The following is a 24,366-nucleotide window of genomic DNA, read 5'->3' as shown; positions in this document are numbered from 1 at the left end:
TGGTTCCTCTTCTTGGCCAAGCTACTGTAAGCCAAGCAGAATGTGGCCCTGGTGAAGATCTGAAATGTCCACCCAAGGTCTGAGTTGTGTCCCTCCTCAGAGAGAAAATGAGTACCTCCTTTGTGGCTTCTTGCAACATTGTGTTTGAAAGACTCCAGTATTGTCATGAAAAAAATTCTCGGTGGGTGTAGGAGCGTTTGACCATCCGTTGGACGTCTGCTGATTAACCTCCAGCTGATTCCCACGAGTTACTTCCTGTGGGCCCCTCTGCAGTGGGCATCTTTGGCCAGCTCTGCACGACTCCGTGCTTTTTCCGTCGGCACTCCTGGCTGTCTGCAGATGGGTCCCGTTTGAGGTTAGCGGGTCTCTTCCCACTCCTGGATGGTTCTGTCTTGGTTTAGTAGCTCCTCATGCAGCCACATAAAGTCATTCGACTCAATTGTTTCATCAACAACAGGAAATAACAATGAGTGAAACACAAAACAGCTCTTCACGCCTCTGTACCAGTATGTGAGGATTCCCTCTGTACCCGTATGCCAGAATTCCCCCCTGTACCAGTATGCAGGATTCCCTCTGTACCGGTACGCCAGGATTCCCTACACCTCAGTGTTGAAGTTAATAAGTTCACTTCCTATATGAAATTCTCTCTGTGCAGCTGCCAATCATACAGATCAGGCTGGATAACGTTTTGATGGGGTCACCTTTAAATATTTACACTTCACCTTGGCTTTTCGACATACTACTTGACTGTATCGGCTTCTTTAATACCAAACACCTTTCTGAAATATATCTCTCTATAGACACACCTCTGATGAAAAGTAGCTACATCTCTAACCGGATTCGTTCAAACTAAGCTTTAACCAAGGTGTGGGAATATATCTATATATTTTATATATATATATGGCAGCTGTGTATCTCAAATGACAACGGGGCGAGCAACAGTCCAGGTCACTTAGAATGTCCAGCTGCAGCATCGCGAGTGGCTAAAAAGTCCAATTCTCGAGTGACAGCCTGTGCCCCAAAGCGAGCAAGCATATGGCGCAGGGCCAGCGGATGAAGCCGGAGCACAGGGCCGATGCTACCATTAAGGCAAACTAGGCGGTTGCCTAAGGCGCCAAGATTTGGGGGCGCCAAAAAGCAGTGCCCCCAATTTTTTTTACAGTGTTCCTATGTGCAGTGTGCTCGGGGAGGAGGCGGAGCAGAGGTGAGCTGGGGTGGGGACCTGCCACAGGGCTCCCCGGGGGGAGGAGCTGCCATGGGGGGGGGGGTCCTCAGGGCGGAGGGGCGGGGCGGGGAGCTGCCGCAGGGCTGGGTGGGGGGGCGCAAGGTGGAAGTTTCACCTAGGGCAAGAAACGTCCTTGCACCGGCCCTGCCGGAGCATACAAGCGCTGCCAGTTACACTTTCCTCTGCTCCCTTCACTTTCGTCCATCTCATCCACCTCTCCTCAGCCTCTTTGTCGTCTTGGTGCAGCACAGCGCTCCAGTGGGGCCTGTGGCGTTATATCTAAGGTATCTTATTGATCACTCCTCTATTGCGAACGATTTGCAATCCTTTTTGGGATCAGGTTGCCTGGGAAACTAAACTTCCCTCCCACTGACTGGGTCTGGTACCGTAGAGGATGCCTTTAGACAGCTTTAATTTCTGATGTAGTTTCTTATATCTTAATGGAGTCCTTCTCAATTGATTTTATCTGGTAATAAAATGACACCTTATGATGCTCACCCAGCACCGCTCGGCTTTCTGTGTCTTTATTACACATTGATGGGCACAAAGTGTATAAAACAGAAGAAAAAGATAACGGAGGAAATTACTTTGCAATTTAGCAGGAGTTTGTGGTTAACCCAGCTGTTATAGTCACCCCACCTACATCTCCTTGAATCCCTTCTCCTGGAATCTGGGCCAGGTTTTCCCTCCAGGCAGCCACATCCTGTACATGTGCAGGTTAGCCTCTCTTCTGGAACATCTGCCCTGCCATATGTCTATGGGGTCACCCAGGACTGGATTATCCTTAATCTCTTCATCCGGAGCCCAATCTCCTGGGATCCAGGCCTGGGTTTGCCTTCTCCCAGCTGCCAGTCCTGTGACTTTGCAGGGTCTATTCCTTAATGGAGGTATCCAGTCCGGATTTTCACTCCTTTTCAGCACTGATCAGGTGTAGTTTTCCCCCATCCATTCCCATGTTGTACAATCCAGATCAGGTTTTATTGCATCCTGGCTGCTACTCAGGGGTATCTGCAGCCTACACTCCAGCAGGTGGGGTCCAGTCCAGGTTTTGTCTCCTCCCTGCCTCCCTCAGGTGTCTGTGTAGGTCTCCAAGGCTGGGAATCCAGGCTGGGACCTGTCTCCTCCCCATGGCCAGCCAGGAGGAGTCGGTTTATTCTTTGTCCATTCCCATGCTCAGAAATCCAGTGCGGATTTTGCCCTTTACCTGCTACAGGTGTATTTCCCATGTCCCTTTCCATGGGTGATACTCGGTTCGGTGTTCTGTGTCCCTCCTCCATCCCCACCAGATGTATTGCTCCTCCCCCCTTCCAGAGATAGCATCCCAGTCCGAGCTTTCCCTCCTTCCCCTTCCCCCCAAGTGTGCCCCTTCCCTCCTTCCCCCTCAATCCACCCCAGCTATTCCCTCCCTGGGTGTGCCCCCCTCCTTCCTCCCTCAATCCACCCCAGCTATTCCCCTCCCTGGGTGTGCCCCCCTCCTTCCCTCCTCAATCCACCCCAACTATTCCCTCCCTGGGTGTGCCCCCTCCTTCCTCCCTCAATCCACCCCAGCTATTCCCCTCCCTGGGTGTGCCCCCCCCCTTCCTCCCTCAATCCACCCCAGCTATTCCCCTCCCTGGGTGTGCCCCTCCCCTCCTTCCCCCTCAATCCACCCCAGCTATTCCCCTCCCTGGATGTGCCCCTCCCCTACATCCCCTCCTCAATCCACCCCAGCTATTCCCTCCCTGGGTGTGCCCCTCCCCTCCTTCCCCCTCAATCCACCCCAGCTATTCCCCTCCCTGGGTGTGCCCCCTCCTTCCTCCCTCAATCCACCCCAGCTATTCCCCTCCCTGGGTGTGCCCCCCTCCTTCCCTCCTCAATCCACCCCAGCTATTCCCTCCCTGGGTGTGCCCCCCTCCTTCCCTCCTCAATCCACCCCAGCTATTCCCTCCCTGGGTGTGCCCCTCCCCTCCTTCCCCCCTCAATCCACCCCAGCTATTCCCTCCCTGGGTGTGCCCCTCCCCTCCTCAATCTACCCCAGCTATTCCCTCCCTGGGTGTGCCCCTCCCCTCCATCCCCTCCTCAATCCACCTCAGCCATTCCCCTCCCCGGGTGTGCCCCTCCCCTCCATCCCCTCCTCAATCCACCCCAGCTATTCCCCACCCCGGGTGTGCCCCTCCCCTCCATCCCCTTCTCAATCCACCCCAGCTATTTCCCTCCCTGGGTGTGTCCCCCTCCGTCCCCCCTCAATCCACCCTAGCCATTCCCCTCCCCGGGTGTGCCCCTCCCCTCCATCTCCTCCTCAATCCACCCCAGCTATTCCCTCCCTGGGTGTGCCCCTCCCCTCCATCCACTCCTCAATCCACCCGAGATATTCCCCTTCCTGTGTGTGCCCCCTCCTTCCTCCCTCAATCCACCCCAGCTATTCCCCTCCCTGGGTGTGCCCCTCCCCTCCTTCCCCCCTCAATCCACCCCAGCTATTCCCTCCCTGGGTGTGCCCCTCCCCTCCTTCCCCCCTCAATCCATCCCAGCTATTCCCCTCCCTGGGTGTGCCCCCCTCCTTCCCCCTCAATCCACCCCAGCTATTCCCCTCCCTGGGTGTGCCCCTCCTTCCCTCCTCAATCCACCCCAGCTATTCCCCTCCCTGGGTGTGCCCCTCCCCTCCTTCCCCCCTCAATCCACCCCAGCTATTCCCTCCCTGGGTGTGCCCCTCCCCTCCTTCCCCCCTCAATCCATCCCAGCTATTCCCTCTCCCCGGGTGTGCCCCTCCCCTCCGCAATCTACCCCAGCTATTCCCTCCCTGGGTGTGCCCCTCCCCTCCATCCCCTCCTCAATCCACCCCGGCCATTCCCTCTCCCTGGGTGTGCCCGCCTCCGTCCCCCCTCAATCCACCCCAGCCATTCCCTCTCTCTGGGTGTGCCCCTCCTCTCCATCCCCTCCTCAATCCACCTCAGCCATTCCCCTCCCCCGGGTGTGCCCCTCCCCTCCATCCCCTCCTCAATCCACCCCAGCCATTCCCTCTCCCTGGGTGTGCCCCCCTCCTTCTCCCCTCAATCCATCCCAGCTATTTCCTCTCCCCGGGTGTGCCCCTCCCCTCCATCCCCTCCTCAATCCACTCCAGCTATTCCCCTCCCCGGGTGTGCCCCTCCCCTCCATCCCCTCCTAAATCCACCCCAGCTATTCCCCACCCCGGGTGTGCCCCTCCCCTCCTCAATCCACCCCAGCTATTCCCTCTCCCTGGGTGTGCCCCCCTCCTTCCCCCCTCAATCCACCCCAGCCATTCTCTCTTCCTGGGTGTGCCCCTCCCCTCCATCCCCTCCTCAATCCACCCCAGCTATTCCCTCCCTGGGTGTGTCCCCCTCCTTCCCCCCCCAATCCACCCAGCCATTCCCTCTCCCTGGGTGTGCCCCTCCCCTCCTCAATCTACCCCAGCTATTCCCTCCCTGGGTGTGCCCCCCTCCTTCCCCCCTCAATCCACCCCAGCTATTCCCTCTTCCCGGGGTGTGCCCTTCCCTTCCATCCCCTGAATCCACCCCAGTTTTTCCCGGCCCCTCCCCTACCCTCCCCTCCCTCCCCCCTTTCCCGGACTCCACTCCGGCTTTTCCTCCCTCCCCTCTCGCTGAGCCCTTGCGCTGAATGAAGCCCCTGGCCCCTCATTGCTCCCCGGTGCCCGGACCGTGCCGTGCCGCGGGGCGCTCCGCAGCCGCCTGGCCGAAGGACGGAGGGGGAGGCAGAGGGGCGCTCGCACCCCACCGTACGTCCGGGCCCGGCGGCTGCCAGCTGCCTGGGGAGAAGCAGGCGTGACCTTCCGGCCAGCTTCCCATCCCCGCCGCCCGGGACCTGCCTCCCAGCCCGGCTCCCCCAGCTCCACCCCGGGGTGCCGGCGGCGGAGAGGCACCGATCGCGGGGCTACCAAGGGGGCGGAAGAGCGCGGAGCTGCGCCGCGCCCCCCTCCCGGCGCTGGGGGGACGGTGTAGGAGCCCAGCGGCTGCGAGGTTCCGGAGACGGCGACCCCCGAAGGAAGATTGCCGAGCAACCCCCCCCGATCCTCCCCCCTGCTCCGTGGAATTGCGGGGTCCCCCCCCACCCCGCAGCAGCCCCGCGTGTGCGCGGGCAGGGCTGGCGGGGCTGATTTCGCTTGCACGCTGGTTCTCCAGCATGCCCGGACTGCCTGTCACGCGTGGATCTAGCCAGAGACGCCCCCTCGCCGCGCTGGAGCGGACTGGGCGCCCGGCGGAGACTTCCTGAGAGCCGGGGGGTTTTGAGGGGGGGATCGGGGTTATTCGGAGGGGGGAGCCGGCTTGGACTATTTTTCTCCCCCTTCCTCTGTTGTATTTTTGTGGGGGGGAGGGGATCCGTTTGGAGAAGCATCCAGCGGGGAGGAAAACAAGCCACCCGAGGACACCCCCCCTCCCCCGCCCCTGCACACTGCAGGGCAGAGGACCCGGAGCGATCCGCGCCAGGTTGGAGCCGACCCCCGAATCCAGCCCGAGCTCGGCAGACGCGACCCACCGGTCTCCATCGCTCGCTCCGATTTCGTAACACCTTGTGGGGGGAGGGCGGGGGGGGGGGCGCGAAGGAAAGCGAAATGTCTCGAGCCGGAGTGGAATAGGACTAGCTGAATGGAGCAGCCCGCTGGAAGGAGAACTGAGGCTGGATCGCTAAAGGTAAGTCACTGGCTTGATTGTTTCTCGATTGCTGTGTGTGTCTGGGGGGGGGGCGGGATCTGACAGCCCCCCCTTCCAGGTAAATAACCGATTCATTGACCCTCTCTCGCTTTGATTCTGTGCTAAACTGCAGGGAGATGGGGAGGGGGCTGTGGGGGCAGGAAAAGGGGGAGAGGGAGGGATGGGGAGATGGGAATGGCAGAGCGTTCAGATCTCTGGAAATATGGACCCCCCCCCAGCGCTCAGATTCCCCCCTCCCCAGCTGGAATCGGGGGGGGGGGGGGCGCTGTCATCTGTTTGGTGTTTTTTCCCTCCTCCTGTTTTCCCAGACAGGGATCGTTTTGCGCCAGTCCCCGGGAGAGGGAAGGGGGGGGGGACACGCTTCCTAGCAGCGATGCTCGCAGGAAGGGATGCATCCAAATCTCCCCCCACACACACACCTTCCTCGGGAGAATTGGTAGGAGGGGAGGGGGGCGCCCCTGTGTCTGATCTGTGGGTGCAGCAGACAAAGCCACCTGCCCGGCACCCCGCGATCCGCTCCTACTGCAGTATTTTCTGGTGTGTGTGTGGGGGGGGGGGCAATTGCCCCTGAGTACCGTAATCTCTGGAGGGGGAGGGCAGGAATCATTCTTCCAGCTCTGGGTGGCTCTCGATCCCCTCTCGCTGCGGGGAGGTGGGGCGGGGGGGGGGCAGGGATAGATGTAGATACAGAACAGCTCTGACAAGGGATTGGGGCAGCCCCCCCCCCATACGTGTCTTTATGTAACGGGCTTTATCGGGGGAGAGGGGACACATTTTTTTCATATGTATCCTTCCAAGATGGTAGGATGCGGGCGGAATGGCTAATAAGGGAGGGGTGGGGGCTGTTGCCAGCCATGGGGTGGGGGAGAGCTGTGCCCAGCACCCAGCCCTGGGGCCAATCCCGACTTGAGGGGGGGAGGGCTTTGAATTGGCCACCCCCTTAAAATGGGGTGGGGGCGCCCCTTTATTCCCCCCCTCCCGGACCGGCCTGTGTGGCTGAAACCGGGGCGGCCTCACCTTTTGGAGCGGGGGAGGGGCCCGATCCTGCTCCCCTTATCCGAGGGGGGGGGGGCTGGTTCTGCTCTCTTCCCCTTCCCCCCCGCCCAGTAAATGGGGAAGGGCCTCCATGGTGCGGGGAAGAGTCGTGTCACCCCTGGGAAGGATTCGGCCCCCTTGGCATGTCTCAATCCGGATTGACGTCGGAGTCCAGCAGGATCCGGCCCAGAGAGAAGTAAACAAAGCGGGGAGGCGGTTAATACAGAGAGATCGGAGCCCCTCCTCCCCCACTGCACCCGCAATTATATCCCCTCCTTTGCCCCCTCCCCAGCACAAAAGCCCTAGACCCCCGTGTACGCCCCCCCCCCCCCCGCAGCCTTGGCCCTGAGATCGGTGGCGCGTCCGACGTGGGTGGGGGTGGGGTGCGGGGGGAGCGACTTCTGCAGCCGTGGCCGTGTCTGTGTGTGGTGGTGTTTTTTTTTTAAAGGATCGAGTCCAAAAATTCCGCCGATGGTGGGGAGGGGGGACGAGCCCTGGGTGGCTTCTTTAAAGCCCCTTTGGGTTTGGGGGGAGAGGGTCCCCGGATCTCCGCTCGGTCCATGGATCCAGTGCACCCCGCTGGGCCGCCTCTGCTGACCTTCCCCCCTCGATTTGGGGGGGGGCAGGAGGGAAAGAAACAGGGCCCATAGTTCCCCCCACACACCCTAAAGCGGGGGATGGGACGCTCTCGGAGGGGGGGGGGGGGAGCTTAGCCCCAAGGCGAGGATGGCTAGCAGGAGGGAGAGAGGGATGGAGGGAGAGAGGGATGGAGGGAGATGGATGAGTGGACAGAAAAACCTGTTACTATGCTGTCTCCGGATTCCCTCCCTCCCCGTGTCAATTTCACTCCCGTGCCAGCCCCCCACCCCCGCCCCAGGTTAATGGCAGTTCCTGGATTTCGCCCCCATCTAGGATCTCAATCCCCCTCCCCCAATTGCAAACGCCGCCCCCCCCTTCCCACCCAAAATCAAATTCGCCCTGGGTTTTCATAATAAAATGGCGATTTGCTGGCGGATGGGGTGGGAGTAATTGCTTCGGGGGAGAGGAAATTGAGTATGGGGGGGTCATCGTCACCCCCCCCACACACGCACACCCTAACGAGGAGAAGGAGGGCATGGGATGTTGCAGGAGGGAGCTGGTTGTGGGGGTTGTCCCTTCCCCATCTGCTGGGGAGGCGGTGCACCCCCCACCAATCTGTGCATGGGGGGCTCCCCCGGTGGAGGGGACCAATGCCCCAAGATGGGCACACTGTTGGGGGGGGGGGAGCTACCCAGTGCCATGCATTGGTCTCTCTGGCTTTCCCATCTTTCCCTCCCTCCCCCCCAACAAAAGCCTTAAAAATAGCCCCTGGCTTCTCCAGCCCCAGGGTGGTGGCCGGGGGTGGGCAGATGCCTCTGGAATATTAACCAGGCAGCAGGGCTCGGACCCTGCAGCCGAGTTTGCTGCTGGGGGGAGGTTCCTTTGGGAGAGAGGTGCTGACTTTTGTCCCACGGGCCTGGCCACTGATCAGCCCCCACTCAGGTCATGACCCCCCCCACAAACTGTCCAGCTCTGGGCAATTTGCTTTCTGCCCTGCAGGAAAATTGTGCGGGGGAGGGGCTGCTGGGCCAAACTCCAGCTGGACCCCCACCCCCACCCCCAGGATGCACAAGGAACCCCCCCCTCCAAGCTGGGAAGTGAATGTAACCCAATAATTTGCTCCTTGCTTCAGAGGTTATTGCTGGGTCTCAAGGTGCCCGCAGAGATTGGGGCTGGCTGACCCCATTGCGCCAGTCCCTGCCCTGAAGAGCTCCCAGGCGGAACAGACGGGGAGAGGACAGACACTTCTTCCCATTTTACAGATGGGGAAACTGAGGCACGGAGCTCGCTGCAGGGACTGGCCCAAGGTCATGCAGGGAGTTAGTAACAAAGCCAGGATGTGAACCCACAAGTCCTGACTCCTGGCCTGGGGTCTTCTTCCCCCATCCCCTCCTACTAAGGCTTTTGGCGTGTGGGGCAGGGAGGGGGCTCCCTGTGGGCTGGGTTGCCCCTCGTGCCCCCAGAGTGGGTCACAAGGACCTTCTTGCTGACTGGGGACCTTGGGGGAAGGGGTAACTAGAGCCTCCCCCCAGGAGGTATAACTCACAGAGTACCACCCCCACCCCTATGGGAAAGTCCCATCTGGCCTGGCAGAGCTGTTTGGGGGAAGGGTGGGGAGGCTCTGACCTTACCAAGCCCCCCTCCACCACATCTGGATCAGTCCCACTGGTTTGTGGGGTGGGGAGAGTTCATAGGAACCGGGATCTGGATCAGACCTGTGTCGGGTTCCACAGAACCAGGGAGGGAGTAGAGGCCTATTTTATCCCAGAACTTTGAGTAGGGAGGTGTCCGGATAAACTGGTCCCCAAGCACTGCCCTTGCTAGTTCTGGAGTCCCAGCTCCAGACAGCCAGGACTCCTGGGTTCTCTGCTCCCCACTCTGCGGGGCGGGAGGAGGGGCTGGGGGGTAGAACAGGGGGAGGCTGGCAGCCAGGACTCCTGCAGTCGGTAGCCAGCGGGGGGTGCAATGGGTGGGCAGCCCCAAACCGGCAGAGGAGTGGAGGTGCCAAAGCAGTGGTGTCTAGCGGTTAGAGTGAGGGGCTGGGGGCCAGGACTCCTGGGTTCTGTCCCCAGCTCTAGGAAGGCAGTGGTGTCTAGCGGTTAGAGTGAGGGGCTAGGGACCAGGATTCCTGGGTTCCGTCCCCAGCTCTGGGAAGGCAGTGGTGTCTAGCGGTTAGAGTGAGGGGCTGGGGGCCAGGACTCCTGGGTTCTGTCCCCAGCTCTGGGAAGGCAGTGGTGTCTAGCGGTTAGAGTGAGGGGCTGGGGGCCAGGGCTCCTGGGTTCCATCCCCAGCTCTAGGAAGGCAGTGGTGTCTAGTGGTTAGAGCACTGGGGTGCTGGGAGCCAGGACTCCGGGGTTCTATTCCTGGCTCTTCCGAGGCCACCCCAGCAAACTCACATGGCTGCCAACCAAAGGGCTGCACTTCCCGACTGACGCATGCCTGCTGCCCCCCCACCCTTTGAATACACCCCCCAAACTTCCTTCCCCTTCACAGATGCCCCCCAGCCCCTCAGTCTTTAGGACTCTCCCTGCACCATGTGACTCCGCTGTGAGTGCCAATCTCTGCTAATCCCTGCCCGGCACTGCCTGCGAGTGTAGCTGGGACCCCCCTGTGCCAGGTGCCCTGTGGCAGCCATAGGACTCCCCCCACCCCCGTCGGGTCACTTTCCCTTGGTACCACGAGCCGTGGCCTGTCATAGCAGGGGCCACTGCACTGCGCCCCCCTCCCGGCGCTGCTCCAACTAGTGGCATCGCCAAGGCACGGCTGAGTCAATCACCCATGAGGCTGCTGGACACAGACAGACCCTGTGGTCCCCTCTGGCCGCCCAGCCTGTGCTGTCTGGTGTTGCCATTAGAGGACTCCCCTAAATGCCAGAATGGACTCAGCCATGGAGGGTTACACTACACCCCTGTCAGGTCCTTAAGTGACAGGGTCTTGCTTTCATGGGCGGGGCTAAGATTGGCTCCTCCTCTTGGGAACTGTCCTCTGGCTGGGGAGGGAGGTGAAAACACCCCCCCCCCACCGCTCCTGTGAGTTGAAGTAGGCAGTGCGTGTGCCCTGCTGCCGCCTCCTACCAATCACGTCCCTGCTCCATGCCTCAGTTTCCCCTCATGGACTGTGAGCTCTTTGGGGCAGGGCCTGTCTTTCACTCTGTGTCTGTGCAGCACCTGGCACGACAGGGGCCCTGATCTTGGTCTCTCTAGGAGCTGCTGTAATAATAATAATTCCAGCTGTGGTGGCGAAGTGTACATGAAGCAGAGGATAAAAGCCCTACTACTGCTGCAGTGAAGGGCAACTCCCCCATTTCGCTTGGGCATCTCGATAGGGCTGCGTTCAATGCCGGACGTTTGCAGTGCAGCCCTCCGAGCCGCATAAGGTGGCACTCGGAGTTGGGCAAACATCGCCACCCCCCTCCCTGCAGGGGGATTTAGGGGCTGAATTTCCAGTGGGAGCTGGGAAAGAGGGGAGCCCTCCAGTGCCCAATGGGTTAATTGAACAAGGGAAAGGAAGCTTGGTTGTCTGGTGCCAGTTCACATGCAGAAATCGCCATCCTGTTTTAGATCAGGGGCCCACCTAGCCCGGTATCCCCTCTGTCACGGTGGCCATAAGGAGCCCCCTAGTAGGGCAATTCTAGGAGCGCCTGGCCCCAGGGAATATTTCCCCAGATAGTAGGTAGCAGATGGCTCAAGGCTGTAGATCCCTGCCCAGTATCTTGGTTCTATTTTAAGCCTCGTTATTGTACCATTGGAGAGTCTCCTATTCTGTATAATTGTCCCATTCTTCTTGGGACCCGGCGTTCTGGTGGCAGTGGGTTCCACAGGCTGCCCCCCTCCATGGTCCTGGGCTCCATGCAGGGGCTCCTGGTGGATTCTCTGGCCTGGAAGAGGTCAAGAGGTCAGACTGGCTGGAGCCTGGAAATCTAGGACTTGGGTTTGCCGAGGCCTTGAGAATTTCATCCCCTTATAAAATGCACTGGGTGTTTTCATCACAACCCATGTCCAGCTGTCCGGCCCGAAGTGTGGGGAGAGGGGCTCCCGTGGGGCAGGCTTTGGTGTAGCAGACAAGCGGGCCAGGCCCCCCAGCTGGTGTCAATCAGCCGCCACACCCGGGTTTACACGGCCTGAGCGTCCGCCCATCTGCTTTTCGTGCTGCATCCGCCCGGGCCGGGGGCTGTCCTCCGGCCAGAGCCTGCGCCCACGACCTGTTGTAGTGAATCCACCCCCACCCCCGGGAACGCCCAAAACAGACATTGCAGAAGGAAAAAAAACCCAGGAGCTAAGAGTCCTCGGCCTGGTCTCAACCGCCTTCTCCCCCGGCCCTGAACCATCGGCACTGGGAAGCCAGCCCCGATGCCCCACACGCCCGGGCCGGGGGGTGGTCATGCCACAGTCAGAGCAGGCCGTTAGCACCCCAGAGCACGGGGAACGGAGGGATCCCAGCTGGATACCAACCCCCAACCCACACCCCAACACCTCGAGTCTTCATGGCCGGGGGAGACGTTTGATGCTTTTCTATCCCCCCCGCCCCCGGTGGCTGCCATCCAGGGCTGGTTCTGCAGGCAGCCAGGGGCAGGAGGGAGGAGACCTTGGGGGTGGTTGGCAGAGGCGGTGATTTTAGCCCCAATTCCTGAACCCGGGGGCCGATCCGCTCCTCCCTTCTTTTCATTGTTGTTATTTAGCCGGCGACAGAGCGGGGGCGTCTGCCACCGGTTTCTGGAGCCGCACTACCTGCCTGGCGCCCAGCTCCGGCGCACGGCGAGAGACGGGGGGGTGGGGGGGATATTTCCCAGTGGGCCTCCTGCGGTAGCGCTGAATGCATTACGGCCACCTCATCTGCTTATGCACACACGTCTCCGGGGCGGGCGGGGGGTGAGCTCCTGCCCCTGTGCCCAGGGAATCACAGGTTTGGAATCCCATCGGGGTGGGGCGCCGGGGGGGGGCGGGATGGAGCATCAGACAGCAGGAGAGAGACAGAAATTAGGGATGGGAGAGAATTGCTGGGCTCTGCCTCTCCACTGATTTCCCCATCGCCATGTTATCGGCTCGCTAGTGCCGTCACACCTGGGTAGGGGAGGGGGTTGGGGGGGCGGCAGCACCCCCTGGCTTGAAGTGCTTTCCATCACGTACCGGGTTTACAGTTTGGTTCAGTGGCTCTCAGCACCCCCACGATACAAATTGTTCCAATGCCATTGCCCCCCCCCCGATCTCTGTATCTATCCATCCTCCCTCACACCCCTCAATCTCTATCTATCCATCCCCCCATCCCGCCCCACACTCCTCGATCTCTGTGTCTATCCATTTCCCCATCCGCCCCCACCCCTCGATCTCTGTGTCTATCCATCCCCCCCAGACCCCATCTCTGTATCTATCCATCTCCCCATTCCCCGCCACACAGCCTTCAATCTCTATATCTAGCTATCTCCCCATTCCCCACCACACCCTTCAATCTCTGTGTCTATCCATCTCCCCATCCCCCCCCACACCCCTCGATCACTGTATCTATTCGTTTCCCCTCTGCCCCCACCCCTCGATCTCTGTGTCTATCCATCCCTCATCCCCCCACACACCCCGATCACTATATCTATCCATCCCCCCCATACCTCCCACACCCCTTGATCTCTGTTTCTATCCATCTCCCCATCCCCCCCACACCCCTCCATCTCTGTATCTAGCCATCCCCCATCCCCCTCCACACCCCTCGATCTCTGTATCTATCCATCCCCCCCAGACCCCATCTCTATATCTATCCATCTCCCCATTCCCCGCCACACACCCTTCAATCTCTGTATCTAGCTATCTCCCCATTCCCCACCACACCCTTCAATCTGTGTGTCTATCCATCCCCCCCACCCCTCAATCTCTGTATCTATCCATCTCCCCATCCCCCCCACACCCCGTCTCTGTATCTATCCATCTCCCCATCCTCCCCCACACCCCATCTCTGTATCTATCCATCTCCCCATTCCCCACCACACACCCCTCGATCTATGTCTAGCCATCTCCCCACATCCCTCAATCTCTGTATCTAGCCATCTCCCCATTCCTCCCTCACACCCCTCGATCTCTGTATCTATCCATCCCCCCACACACCCTCATCTGTTTCTATCCATCCCCCCATTCCCCCCCACACCCCTCGATCTCTGTATCTAGCTGTCTCCCCATCCCCCCCACAGCCCTCGATCTCTGTATCTAGCAACGCACCGATTCCCCTACCCCACCCCATCTCTGTATCTGTCACCCATCCATCCCCATATACCCCCATCTATTGCTGTACCCAGATAGGGTGACCAGACAGCAAGTGTGAAAAATCGGGATGGGAGTGGGGGCTAATAGGCACCCATATAAGACAAAGCCCCAAATACTGGGACTCTCCCTATAAAATTGGGACATCTGGTCACCCTAGTACCCACCCTCAATGTTCTGTTGGAGGGGGCATTGCCTACATCGGAGGGGGGGGTGGAGCAAGGTGTGGGTCATCCTGTTACAGCAGGGAGAGAAGGAAATGGGGGGCTTCACCCCAAATTTGCTGATGGGGGTCCCCCCATCTCTCCTCTGGTGCCCCTAATCTGCTGCCCTCAGGTCTCACACTCTCCCCCCGATAACGCCCGTGGCTGGGATGTGGTGGATCCCAGCTCGGGATCGGATCTCCCGGACACTAGGGGCTCCTTCAGATAGCAGGGTCCGGCAATTTACCCCAGCAAGGGATCTGCCCTATTGACTCCAATGGAGCGATGCCCATGGACCCCAGCTGGGGATCTGGACCCATTGACTTGGGATGAAACAGAGCCTTTCTGAGCTCCTCCCCCCGTCAGTGCCCCGTGGCCCTCCCACCCCTGAAACCTGCCGCTGGCAACACTTAGGTTCCAGCTGAGATCAGGCCCCGTTGTGCTGCCGGGCGCTGCACGGAGCCCGATTTCAGGGGCCCTGCTGTGCCAGGCGCTGCACGGAGCCCGAGATCGGGGGCCCCGCTGCACCAGGCGCTGCACGGAGCCCGAGAATGGGGGCCCCGCTGAGCTGGGTGCTTCACGGACACACAATGAGAGACAGTCCCTCCCTGACCCAAAGAGATTCCAGTTTAAACAAAGGGAGGATTATCCCCTTTTGTAGGTGGAGAAACTGAGGCACGGAGCGGTGACGCCTCCGGTCCAAAGTCACTCAGTGAGTCAATGGCAGACCCAGGAGCTGAACCCGGACCTCCTGAGTCCCAGCCTAGCACCACAAGACCTTCCCTCCTCTTTTTCTGAGCACATGGCCCTGGCAAGATGCTTTAGCCCATTGTCTTTCCCGCCTCCCCCTCCGCAGGCCCATGGAGCAGAGCAACAGGCCCATCTTGCCCGGTATCTGGTCTCCACGATGGCTGGGGCTGTCGCCTTTCTCCCAGCAACTGCTTCAGGCTCTCTGCAGACTCAGGCAGGCGCTGACACCGGTGACCGTGAAGGCTAGACTCCGGTGGCGACATTCAGATTGTGACTCTGAGTGACCCCAGAAGTAGAGGCCCTGGGAGCGGGCCCAGAGCTGGGGATCTGGCCCCGTCGACTCCAGTGGAGCGACACCGCTTTACACCCACTGGGGATCTGGCCCGTTGACTGCAGTGGAGCCAGGGCTGGGTTACGCCAGCCGGGGCCCTCCCTGCTATGTATGTCTAGCGGTTGAGATGAGCACCACTAGACAAATGGCTGAGATGATTCTTGTCTCTCTGCCATTTTCCATCATCTCTCGCCGCTCCTAATTCGATCCTCCTCCCCTCCCCCTCTCCATTCCCCTGTCCCGTCCCCCCTGCCCCTCTGTAGTTCCTCCACACACCCCTCCCGCCCCCTCCCTCCAGCTGCGGCAACCCCTGCCCGTCCAAGGCGGTGGCTAATTGATATGATAACCCAGCGCAGACTTGATTAGGGAGATAATTGGCTGGTGCCGGGCCGGGGAGCACGGTCTCCGTTTAATTTGGTCGGAGTCCGCGGGGGCCGTGAGAGTTTGGAAAAAGCCCTAATCGAATTTCCGGCCCAGCAAACCCAACCCCTGCCCTGGGCACCGCACTGGATTCAGCCACTCGTGCCTGGGCCCAGGAGTGGCTCTGGGCTGCGTGCAGCAGCCCCCTCTAGGGGCAAGGGCTGGGGGGCCAGAGCCCTGGGAGTGCTGCTTCCTGGAGGACGACTCACCTGCTCGGGGACTAGGTGATTGAAGGTTCGAATCCCGGTTCCGCACTTGGGATTTTTCACCTGCCAGCTGTGACTGGCGCAGCTTCAATCCAGCTTCCTTTTGGCTGCTGGTGTGTTGTCCCAAAGCCAAACAAGGAGGTACAGCTGGGGACAAACCCAGGAATCCTGATTCCCAGCCCACCCCCTCCCCTGCTCTAATCATTAGACCCCACTCCTCTCCCAGAGCCGGGGATAGAACCCAGGCATCCTGACTCACAGCCCCCCCCCCCACTAGACACCCCCCCCCCCCGAGCCAGGGGAGAACCCAGGAGGTTCACATAAGAGGATAATAGCCTACTACTGCTGCCAGTGAACAGAGTTCCCCCTTTAGCTGGAGCAGTTGAACCCTGCTGGGACTGCTGGTTCGCATTCAGGGCTTAGATCTTAATATTAAGATCTATTAGGGGGGTGCCAGCCACAGGCACTGAGCGAGAGAGTCCTGGCCTCGAAGAGCTGCCAGCCTGAACAGACCTAGGGTGGGAGGAGAAACTGAGGCACAGAGCAGGGAGGGGCTTGCCCAAAGTCACCCAGGCAGCAGCCAAGCCAGGAATAAACCCCAGGTTTCACGGCCTAGCGTCCCCGCCCACTAGGCCTCGCAGCCTGCCTGCGCTGCTTTGTGCCTGCGTTGTCTCAGCGCTTGGAGGGGTTAAGCTAAGGCCAGCGGCAAACGTAAACACAGCCTCCACCGAGCACAGATCCTGGTGTCCCCCAGAGTCCTCCACTACCATTCAGCTGGTGACGCCGGCCCTTTAAGACTCCATGGGTCACTGAGTGGCAGGGAAGCCTGTGAAGCAGGACAATAAAAGCGAGGGGAGTCCCCGCAGAAGCCAGCCTGGGGGCTGTGTATTAACGATGGTTAATTAGCAGCACGCGGCCCATCGGAGGACCCCAAAGCGCTTCTCGGATAGGACTGAGCCAATCCCTGCGAGCTCAGAGTCAGTGCTGTCGCACGGGGAGGGAAACTGAGGCACGGGATGAGGAAGTGACATGCCCAAGGTCATGCAGCAAGGCACAGCTGGCGAGGGAACCCAGCAGCCCTGATCCCCAGGCCCCCCGCCCCCAAAATCACTAAACACCACTCCCCTCCCAGAGCTGGGGATAGAACCCAGGAGTCCTGGCTCCTCCCACCACCACGACCCACTCGACTTCATTCACATCCACTGTTGGGATAGAACTGGCGGCTCCTGACTCCAAGCCCATCCAGATCTAACCACTAGACCCCTCCCTCAAGGCAGGTGTGGAACCCAGGAGTCCTGCCGGCCAGCCCAGCTCCCTCTATGTATTCCCCTCAGGAGAGAGGCCACCCCTGCCACTGAATCGCAGACCCTGGCCCCACACGGCTGCCCCCAGCTTCCCACACCCAGACGCCACTCGAAGCCTGGGAATTTTCCCACCATGTTTGAGGCTGACGTGAGAGACCAAATTCCCCCAAAGCCCATGAGCCCTTCCTCTCTGAGCGGTACCGGTGTCTAACACACCCCGAACCCCTCAGCCGAGAGCCCCCACACCTGGCCCCTACTAGCTCACTGCTTGAGCTAAAGGAGGAACTCCACCAGCCAGTAGGAGCTGTAGGCTTTTATCCTCGCTGTGGAGGAGCCACTAGGGGGCAGGTTCTGTGCTGGGTTCTAGAGCTTTTCTAAAGCCGCCATGGAATTTTGGGGGTGTCCCAGAGCAGGGGGCACCCAGCTGGAGACCCCCGGGCCTGATCTCTCAGGGTGCTGACACCAATCCATGGTACGTTGGTATGAGCGGGGATGAACTGTGCCCGGCCCCCTGGTGCTGAATGGGGGAGATCACAGCTCAGGTTGGGGATCCCATGGTTGAGGCACCCCAGGATCCTTTACCCTGTGCCCCCCCACCCCCGGCAAAGGGGTGCAGTTGTCCCTGTTCTGTATCTGTAGCCATGATACCATTGTTCAGAGCCATGGCTCCTTTGTGCCCCCGGAGCAAGCTGGCAGTGGAAGGCTGAGCTTGGGAATAGGCTCTGGGCTGGGATCCAGATGATTTGGGGGCAGGTCCCAGATCTGCGCCACCCTGGCTGGGTCACGTCATCGCTCTGTGCCTCGGTTTCCCCATCTGACGAACGGGGCAACTAATCCCTCCTTTGCCTGTTGAGATGGGGACGGGCTCTCCCTTCCAAGCTTCCAGCGGTTGGCTGTGCCGATACAGCTGTGCCGCTGTCACAGCGCTGATGTGGCTATGTTATGTCAGCGGGAGGGAGCTCCCCCGTCGGCATCATAAAACCAGCTCAACGAGCGGCGGTACCGTCTCCCGCCGACACGGTGCTGTGCAAATGACCGCTTATGCCGGCAAAACGTATGTCACTCGGGGGTGGTTTTCACACCCCTCAGCAACAAAAGTTTTGCCGACATAAGTGCTAGTGTAGACATGGTCTTAGTGTGTGCAGCGCCCAGCACAAGGGGGCCCTGATCTCGGCTGGGATCTGTACAGCACCTGGCACAAGGGGGCCCTGATCTCGGCCGGGATCTGTACAGCGCCTGGCACAAGGGGGTTCTGATCTCGGCTGGGGTCTGTGCAGTGCCTGGCACATGGGGGCTCTGATCTCGGCCAGGGTCTGTACAGCGCCTGGCACAACGGGGTTCTGATCTCGGCTGGGGTCTGTGCAGTGCCTGGCACAAAGGGGCTCTGATCTCGGCCAGGGTCTGTACAGCGCCTGGCACAATGGGGTTCTGATCTCGGCTGGGGTCTGTGCAGCGCCTGGCACAAGGGGGCCCTGATCTCGGTCGGGGTCTGTGCAGCGCCTGGCACAATTCGGGGCCCTGATCTCGGTCGGGGTCTTTGCAGCCCTTGGCACAAGGGGGCCCTGATCTCGGTCGGGGTCTGTGCAGCGCCTGGCACAAGGGCCCCCTGATCTCGGTCACGGTCTTTGCAGCGCCCGGCATGGTGGGGTCTTGGCCCATGACTGGGGCTCCTAGACACAGCCCCAGCACAAAGAATCACTAATAATAACAGCCCAGAGAAGGGGTGGGGCATGAGGGGCTCCGTGGGGGATGGGCTCCCAGGCCCTCACTCTGGGAAGCTGTCACGTCCCCTGTGTGATCATTTCAGCCCCGGCTCCTGCAGCAGTTCCCTCGCTGTGACTTTGCTGCGGCTGGGGACGGTGGCGTGGGGCGCTCGTCCCGTCTGCGCTGACGACGGCGGGTCTCTGAGTCCAGCGCTGCCCGCATGGTGTGGGCAGCCATTCGCAATCCAGTCGCGTCCCCGCCCCAGGGCATGGCTCGCCTGCCCACACCCTCCTGTGTCACAGCCACAGGGCCCTGCCATGGGCCTGGCGGGGCCCCCGGGCGCAGGTTCGCTCCCCTGTAGGGCGGGTTCTGGGCCCTGTTGTTGGATCAGGAGCTAGGAAGGAACCAGCCAGATCTGCAGGGTTGTTCCCCACTTCCTCAGTGTTTGTAGGAGCAGTGGAGACTTTCTCCCCTCGTGACTTCCCAGGACATTCATTAGGTGTATTATGGTAGCATCTAGAGACCCCAGCTGAGATTGGGGCCCCCTTATGCCAGGTGCTGGGCAGACCCTGCCCCAGAGAGCTGACAGTCTAAATAGACAAGTGGTGGAAGGTGAAACTGAGGCACAGAGAGGGGAAATGAATTTCCCGAGGTATCTAGCAGGTCAGAGGTGGAAACAGAACACAGGTGTCCTGAGTCCCAGGCTACTGACCCCTGGTGCCTCCTTTTGTGAATGGAGGGAGAATCTCTGTGTCTCATCATGTCAGTTTCAGCCCTGTTGCATCCTGGGGTTTGTAGTTCCCCGGGGTTCCAGGCATTAAGTTTCCAGCAGGATGAGGACAGTGCAGAGGAAGGGCAGAGTTAAGGGTATCTGGGCAACCTTTGAACTTCCCATTTCCACCCTTGACCTGGAGCATATCGTCCACGGGCAGCTCTGAGTTCGCTGCCCACTGCAGCCACCAAGGGGACAGGCATTCGCCCAGTGTCAATCTTCAGTCCCCTCTAGTTGCCACTTGGCACAACAGGACAAGAGCCTACTGCTGCAGCTGGGTGGAGGCACCTATCTGTTAGCTCGTGATGCTGGTGGTGCTTTTGGGGTTCCAGGCTTGCTGACGACCCAAGCAGGGAGCAGCCTGGCATCGGCAGAGCTCATTAGACCCTCTTCCTTCCCCCCGGCCTGTGAGCTGAAAGCAGGGATCCCGACCTCCCAGGCCCTCGCCACCTGCCCCCACCCTTAATGCCAGATTCATTATTTAAAAGCAGGGTGGAAAGAAGAAGGAAAGCAACCTTCATTATCATATCGAGAAAATTACCCCCATCCCCCTAACTAGCAATTTTCCTGCCACATAGTTCAGCGCTGACTAGCCCATTAATTATAGAGATGAAAAATCATTTGGAAACCAGGAAAGGAAACTAATTGGCTCTTCCCCCAGCTCAAACGAGCCGGTGCTAGCGGGAGAGGGGAGCAGGGATCCCGGTCACGAGAGGGTCCCGACGGGGTCTCCTCCTCGGGAAGATTTCTTGAGACTCTCCCTTTGCTCGGAGCAGTCTAGGGAGTATGGCATGTGGTCAAGAGGAAAGAGGGGCCTGTGGTTAAGGTGTGGGGCAGGGGGAGAGCTGGTTTCACTGCCCTGCCTCAGGATGACCTTGGCTGAGTCAAGTCACCTCCGTGCCTCAGTTTCCCCATCTGTAAAATGGGGATAATGGACCTTCCTTTGTCTATTCAAATGGTGAGCTCTTCAGAGCAGGGGCTGGCTCTGACTCTGTGTCTGCAGCGCCCGGCACAACGGGGCCCTGATCTTGGTCGGGGTCTGTGCAGCGCCTGGCACAACGGGCCTCTGATCTTCATTGGGGTTTCTAGACGCAACCGTAACGTGCATAACAACAGTGGATCTGAACCAGCCTCTTGGTTTTAAGACAGCTGGAGTCTAGGTTACCGAGCATTGGCTGAGGAGCCAGGACTCCTGGGTTCTACTCCTGCTCTGGGAGGGGAGTGGGGTCTAGTGGCTAGAGCAGGAGGGGGCTGGGAGCCAGGAGTCCTGGGGTCTTTCCCCAATCTGCCATCGACGTGCTGTGCGCGCCAGGGCCTGCAGCGTGGTTTGCCCGCACCCCACCGGCCCTATTGCCCTGCTCTGTGCCAGGCCCCAGCGCCGAGCGCAGATGCTGACCCCACAGGGCCAGGTCCCAGAGAGGGGGTGGGGCAGCACGTGCCCTCCTCCTGGCCCCCCAGCGACGGGGCATGGCTGGCAAGGCTGATCTCCGCTGGGAGGCCCAGGCCTGCGAGCGCCAGGGTCATTCCAGGCCAGGACCAAGGGGCATTAGCGGAGCAAAGCCCAGGCAGGAGGGGGCTGGTCAGCATGGAAGCGCCTCAGCAGGGCTGGGATAACGGAAGGGGCTGCGGGTCGGGAGTGAGGCGCACCGGCTGAGCTGTGTGTGGGGGGAGCCCCGGGCTGGGGAACAGGGTGCTCCTCACTCCCGACCCGCAGCCCCTCTATCCCAGCCCCGGGCGCCCCTGAGCGGGGGACAGGTCCCTTCTCCATCCTGACCTTCGCTCCGAGGGAAAGTGCTGAAGCGAGAGAACCTAACACCGGGCTGGGGGGGCCGAGGGCTGCCTGATCTCCACTCCCCTCCCCTCCTTGTCTTCCAATCCCTCCCCTGGGGGAGCCGCAAGTCAAGGGCGTCCGTGCTCCTGTTTCATGCTGCGGTGTCCCGTGGCCAGGTGAGGCGGCTGGGGTGATGGCCTGGCTCCCCAGGGGGCGCCGCGTGATGACTCAGCCCCTCGGGGGCCAGGCCTGCAGCTCTGGAGCTGGGGGGGGGGGGCGGGAGGCGGCGCCACGGTCACTCAGTGTCCTTCCCAAGCTGCTGGGGTTTGGGCCAGGGGAGCAGCGCATCTGGGGAGGAGCGCGTCTGGGAGCTGTGCACAAGGGGCCCCCAGGCTCCTGGCCTGCAAAGGGGCCCGGATTCCTGGCCAATGTAAAGGGGCCAGGCTGGGCCCCGCTGGCGTAACGGGGATACAAGCCATGCTCCGTGTCTCAGGCTCTGCCATTGTGGCTACAGCATCTGTAGGGGGCGCTCTCCCCCTCGCCGTCAGTGCTGGCCCCAGCACAGCTCTAGGGGGCCTGCGCTGGAGGGCCCTGGGCTGGGGGCTGCATGCTGAGGTTTGGGGGTGGTAAAGCCAAGGGGTCCCCTCTCCCCTGCCTCAGGGTCTGTCTCAGAAGAGGCCTCTGCCCCCCTGGGATGGGCCCAAGCAGCTCTGCCGTCACTCCGGGGGAAGGAGCCTGGGGGGGGAGATGGCGAAGGAGTCTGGGGAAATGGACCCCAGATGGAGGAATGGCCCCTATTCAGGCCCGGGGGGGGGTCCTGCCCCTGCTCCCAAAAAGTGGCTCCATCCGACCCAGATCAGAGCCCATGTGAGGGTGTTGGATGGAACAGGGGCTTCCCCTGGGGGCTGCGTTCCTGGGGGGATCCCCAGGGGCATGAACAGTGCCAGGGGCTCCCCACAGGATGGGAGGGGCCAAGATCTTGCCGGAGCGCGTCTGTCCAGGCAGCCCCGCCTCCCCCATTTCAGCTCCTTTCTGGGCAGAGCCAGTAATTGGGGCCGGACCCTGGGCCCGAAGCAGTGGCTGGAAGGACTTCAGTGGGCTTGGGCTCCCTCTCCCAAGGTGGAGGCATGGCCCAGTGTGCCTATCTGCCCCGGCATCCCGTCACCACTACACCAGCTAGTCCAGAGGAGGGGGAAATACCAGCCCAGGGGAAGCGACTGCCTGACCCCAGTGTTCAGCTCCTGCCCAGAAGCAGGTTTATATCTGCCCCCCCCCCGCACCTCCCCCACACACCTCCCTGCCAGGTGACACATTCCCCTTCCCATGTGAGCCTTCTTTCTGAACCCGCCGTGACACCCTGCAGCAGGGAGTTCCACAGGTTGATCAAATGGAGGTGCTTCCAGGAGAGGCCACTTGGAGGCAGTGGCTCAGGATACCTGGGCTCTGTTCCCATCTGACCCACTTGCAACCTTGTGCAAGTCCCTGGGCCTTAGCTTCCCATCCATTGTGTGTAAATTATTTGTCAGGGACTGTCTCTCTCAGAGGGGGTCTGTGCAGCGCCTGGCGCAGTGAGGCCCTGATCTTGGTCTGGGTCTGTGCTGTGCCTCCATCCCCAAGGTGCTACTGTGATATAAATAACAATGAGTTTGAAATGTGTTGCCTTTTTGCTGACGTTGTCTTCTCCTGGTTGCTTGCATTTCTGGAAAGGCACCTTTGCTCTGCCTCCATCCGATCCCAAGCGGGGTGAGATCTGGTCCTGATGGGAGGGAGCGTTGAAAATCAGCTCTCTGGAGCTTGGCCTGACTGCTTCAGTTGCGTTGTTGTTTGAAATCTGGGTTGATCAAAAATGCCAGCAACTCAGTTTCCTTTGTCCCGAGATCCCTGCTGAAGAGAGACAAGAAGTCAGGTGGCATTTTTAGGAAGAAAAAAATATCAACATCTCATCGAAAAAGAACATTAAGCTGGCAAAATCAAAGGGTTACAATGTTGGGAAATGCCAGAATCAAGGCTGCCTGGGTAACCTTAACTCTGCCCTTTGGTGTGTCTGCATTATGAGCCGCTCTTTCATGACATCCAAAGCTATTCTTTTCACAAGACCCCTGCCTCATTCAGTGCACAGGACGGATGGTGTTCACTGGATGAGCAGCTATGCCAGCTTTCTTTTTATCATCCTCATTCAATGTGTGGCCCCAGGCCCCATTCACTGCCACCATTCGAACCCAGAGTTACTAATGTCCTCATTGACTTTTCTGTGGCACTCATCCCAGAGGGCTTCTGGGATATGAATTAATTTCTCCTCCCAACACCCTGCGAGACGAGTAGTATCCCCCCTGCCCTGCTGGGAAATGGTGGTGCAGAGAGATTAAGGTCGCCCCTCGCAGTCCCAGCACCCCAGTGCTAGCGGGTGCTGGGATCCTGTCATTCACCTGAGCTCAGCAATCCTGGTCCCCCCCTTAACCACAAGATCCTCTGTGTAATTCCTGCCAGCCCCTGCCTCGGTCACTGCATCTTCCAGCTTCTGCAACAGATGAGCCAGGGTCCTACCACAGCTGCCTTCGCTCCCTGCATAACATGGATCCAGGCCGGGAGCAAGGCCAGCCAGCGCCCTGACTGGGACAGGGCTCCTGTGGGTACAACTGATGCGATTGTGTCACTAAAGAGCGTCTCTTAATGCAGATGCACAAGGCAGCAGTTAGGGGCGCCCGGGTAGCCTCTCTTCTGGTGTTCCCGATTCATGGGTTGCTGCAGGGAGCGGGGTGGAGACTGAGCCGGGGGCGCTCTCCCCAGCTGTCAGTGCGGACCCCAGGGCGGCACTAGGGGGCGCTATGCTGCAGGGAACGGGGTGGAGACTGAGCCGGGGGCGCTCTCCCCAGCTGTCAGTGCGGACCCCAGGGCGGCACTAGGGGGCGCTATGCTGCAGGGAGCGGGGTGGAGACTGAGCCGGGGGCGCTCTCCCCAGCTGTCAGTGCGGACCCCAGGGCGGCACTAGGGGGCGCTGTGCTGCAGGGAGCGGGGTGGAGACTCAGTAGGCAGCACAATCAGGGACCCCCATACCCCAGTGCTAGGGGGCGCTGTGCTGCTGTCTCTAAGTGCAGCTCGGGACGAGAGGTTCCGGTTGCTCCTGGTCATTAGAGATCGGGGGGTGGGGGGGTGGAGGGGG

The 24,366-nt window shown here is 60.4% G+C and overlaps 1 protein-coding gene across 1 annotated transcript in view; it reads left to right on the top strand.

Moving 5' to 3' along the window:
- Window positions 1–4,788: 4,788 nt before the first annotated feature.
- The window catches only part of LOC101935740 (adhesion G protein-coupled receptor L1), a 98,034-nt gene continuing 78,456 nt past the window's right edge, over window positions 4,789–24,366 (top strand). Inside the window, 1 exon segment of the mRNA XM_065576221.1 lies at window positions 4,789–5,868. The gene's annotated coding sequence lies outside the window, so the exon portion shown is untranslated.

This window comes from Chrysemys picta, chromosome 22 (genome assembly GCF_011386835.1).
Source record: "Chrysemys picta bellii isolate R12L10 chromosome 22, ASM1138683v2, whole genome shotgun sequence".
NCBI classification, from domain to species: Eukaryota; Metazoa; Chordata; order Testudines; family Emydidae; genus Chrysemys; species Chrysemys picta.
The sequence above is the reverse complement of the archived record's forward strand: the minus strand, read 5'-3'. Positions and strand labels throughout refer to the sequence as shown.